The 3,780-nt window shown below is 49.6% G+C and overlaps 1 non-coding gene across 1 annotated transcript; it reads right to left on the reverse strand.

Moving 5' to 3' along the window:
• Window positions 1–3,707: 3,707 nt before the first annotated feature.
• Window positions 3,708–3,780, reverse strand: TRNAW-CCA (transfer RNA tryptophan (anticodon CCA)). Its single transcript has one exon. It is a non-coding gene; the product is annotated as a tRNA-Trp (tRNA).

Consider the following 3,780-nt stretch of genomic DNA (forward strand, 5'->3'; position numbering starts at 1 on the left):
TATTCTGGCCTGGAGAATTCCCATGGACTATATAGTCCATGGGGTCGCAAAGAGTCGGACATGACCGACGACTTTCACTTTCCCTGGTGGGTCAGGGATTTGATTTTATCATGATTGTGTCCCCCATACCGCCTTGTTGCAGCTTCTCTGCTTTGGGGTTTGGGGCATCTTTTTTAGCGGGTTCAGGCAATCTCTTGTCGATGGTTGTTCAACAGCTAGTTGTGATTTAGGCGCTCTCGCAGGAGGAGATGAGCCCATGTCCTTCCGCTCTGCCTGGTTTTTGCCTCTTTCCATGCTTTTTTGAAAAGCATCTTAAGAGTTTTCAGTGTTCCATGTTAATTTATCACCTGGATTTTCTGCCTATGTGTTTTGTGTGTATAGGTTTTAGTGGATTCTCCAGTGGTTAAAGTAAGTGTATTTCTAAACTTATTCCGCAGTCTGCTTCTTATTACTACTGTGTCGTTTCCAGTAGAAGGTGGACGCCCTTCCGGCATGCTGGTCCCCACCCCCACTCGCCACTGCACGGCGGTCGCCACGTGTTAGACCCAAGCACCCTGGAAACGCCCATGAGGAGGTGTAATGGTTTCTCCTTCAATGATCGCCTCTGCTTCTTAAAACTTAAAAGAACAAAACCAGCCTATTTTCCTGGGCATTTGCAATTCCCAACTCGCACGCTCCATCCCTGGCATTTCAAGTTTCCCTCTTGCTTCAATTCCCTCCTTCTGAGACCGTTTCTTAAAAGCGTGTCTGCTGGTCATAAATTCTTTCAGTTATCCTTCGTATGTGAAGGTCTCTATCCTTGAAGGATCTTTTGTGCTGGAGTCTCTTCTTTCGAAAAGTGTTATCCCACTTCCTTCCGGCCTCCATACTTTTGAATGAGAAATCTGCTGTCATTCAATTTCGTTTCAATATTTTTTAATAAGCATTATCTCTATCCAACTACTCTGAAGAGTTTCTTTCTTTGTCTTCAATATTTGGCAGTTTGACTATGACATGTCCTGATGTGGGTTTATTTTTGTTTAATCTATTTTTGGTTCACTCAGCTTCTTGAACCTCCAGGTAGGCTTGTATCTTTTTCTGGATTTGGGGTTTATCCCCCATTTTTTTTCTTTGAGCACTTTTTTTTACCTCACCCTCTCTCTACCCCTACCCCAAGCCTCCAGTGTCATGAATGTTAGACCTTTTGTTAAAGTCTCGTGGGTCCCTAAGGCACGCTCTCTCTTTCTTCTTTCCCCGCCTATTTGCTCTCTGCAGTTCAGCATGGACGATTCCTATTGTTCTCTTTTTCTTTTCTCCCCTCTCGCATCTTCTCTGATGTTGAGTCCATGCACTGAGCTTTAATTTTCAGCTATTGTGTTTTTCAATCCTGAAATTCCCATCTGGTTCTTCTTTACGTGTTCTCTTTCTTTTCTGAGACGTTTTCTTTGCTGTTTTAGGGCTGTTCACAATTATTCAATACAGCCTTTTTATGTTAGTGGATTTAAAATACTTTTCAAATAGCTTTAAGATCTCTGTCATTTCGACGTTGACATCTGTTGATTGTGTTTTTTCATTTAGTTTTCGATCTCTCTGGCTCTAGATATGACCAGTGATTTTTTTAACTGAAGCTGGACATTTTAGGTATTATGCTGTGAAGTTTGGGATCTTTCTTGAGCCTATTTCCACTAGCTTCCTCTGACACTGGTCCAGCAAGGGAATGAGGTAAGGGGCACTGTCTCCTTGTGGCTGCCAAGTGGGGCTAGAAGTCCAGCCCTCACCTGAAGGCAGTGGTCTTTGTTAATGCCAGGGATGGCAGGGGTTGCAGCCCCCTGGTGGGCCTCAGCCGACCCCTCCCCAGATGGAAGGGGTAGGAATGCCTCATCACTGCCCCCAGTGTGGCCTCCAAGGACATCACGGCCACTGAATGTTCCCACCCAGCAGAGGTGAAGCTCCCAGCTCCTTAACTGTCCTTCTCTGACACCACACCAGCAGTGTACGTTGCTGGCTTCTCAGCTATAGGGGCGAAAAGGGAGCTCCAGGGAACTCACCCCGTGGCATTCCGTCTTCCCAGAAGCAAAAGCCGTCTAGATTCAGTGGGAACCAACAAGCAGGCCTCTCAAAGTGCGGCTCGCTCACCTCGGACTAGGAGACATTTGCCCGAGTCTGCTTTAGAAGAGGAGCATAGAGATGGGCTCAGGACCTACCAGCAGCCCCGTGCCTGCCTGTTGCAGCCAATCAGTGTTGGATGGTGGATGAAGGAATGGATGAGTGAAAGTGAAAAGTCACTCAGTCGTGTCCCACTCTTTGCGACCCCGTGGACTGTAGCCTGTCGGGCTCCTCTGTCCATGGACTTCTCCAGGCCACAGTGCTGGAGTGGGTAACCGTTCCCTTCTCCAGGGGATCTTCCCAACCCAGGGAGTGAACCCAGGTCTCCTGCATTGCGGGCGGACTCTTTACCAGCTGAGCCGCCAGGGAAGCCAAACGGGCCTTCAGGCTGAGGACTTGGAACTGTGTGAGCCTCAGCTCTCATGTCCAGTCCGGGAAGCCAGCCCACTCTGGCCTCGCACACCACCAGCAGCGGTGATGATGCCGGTGCTGCTGAGAAGTGCTGAGAGATCCCAACGGAGACAGCAGTGAAAATAATTGAGAGAGTGGAGTGAGGGGGCGAGAAGAGGGGAGACGTCACCCGTGCTTAGAACACGGATCGTGCAACCACTGGCATGATTCTAAAGAGCAAGGGCCGGATCGTGGAGCGTACGAAGTCTGCTGTACTGATGACGTCGACAGCAGGACTGAAGAGGCGCGGAAAAGTGATGGAAGAGATGGAGAAACTTCTCAGTGGGCGGAGGCCAGATTCGCATCAGCATCAAGCCCTGCTCAGCTTAATGCTGATTCAGGAGAAAGTGGAAAGCCTTCACGAAGAAGAGGCACGGTGAGGAACGAGGGGCTGGATCCAGCCGTGGCTGCTCAGGGCTAGAGCCAGCCTTCACGATGTAAACCCAAGTGAGTGCGTTTACAGTCGCTGCCTGGGAATTTCCTGGAATGCTTTGAGAAATTACTGGGAAAGCTCATATGGACTGGAGCAGCTTTTCACTGCGGATGGGCCAGGACTGCACGGAAGACCACGCCAGACCAAAGGCAAACCAGTGAGGAGGAAGCGCTGACGCCAGGCTCCAGGGGAGGAAGTCTGTCTAAGAACAACTCCGTTGTTTGGAGGCAATGCTTCCAGTGATACGAACCTGAAGCCTCTCTCCGTTTATCATTCAGAGAACCCAAGAGCCCTTAGAAACACAGCCAAGGGCTCTCCTCCTGCTGTGTAGAAGAGTAACCCCAAAGCCCGAGTTACACAGGCCATTTTCCAGGGCTGATTTTTCCACCACTTGGAGAAATATTGTTTGGAGAAGGACGGCCCTTTCAACATTCATTTGCTGCTTGACAATGCTCCAGGCCACATCCCACTCATGCACGTCTTTTATCTCAGCCTCAAAGTAGTGCCATCTGCCACCAAAGACTGCGTGGCTCATCCAAATAATGAACCAGGCAGTTACAGCGACACTCCAGTTATTCACATCGCACTTTTTGTCAGGCAGTAAAGTAAGTAAGTAAAGTCGCTCACTCGTGTCCGACTCTTCGTGACCCTGTGGGCTGCAGCCCACCAGGCTCCTCAGTCCATGGGATTCTCCAGGCAAGAATACTGGAGTGGGTTGCCATTTCCTTCTCCAGGGGATCTTCCTGACCCAGGGATCGAACCTGGGTCTCCTGCATTGGAGGCAGACGCTTTAACCTCTGAGCCACCAGGGA

The sequence above is a fragment of the Ovis canadensis genome, chromosome 3, assembly GCF_042477335.2.
Source record: "Ovis canadensis isolate MfBH-ARS-UI-01 breed Bighorn chromosome 3, ARS-UI_OviCan_v2, whole genome shotgun sequence".
NCBI lineage: Eukaryota > Metazoa > Chordata > Mammalia > Artiodactyla > Bovidae > Ovis > Ovis canadensis.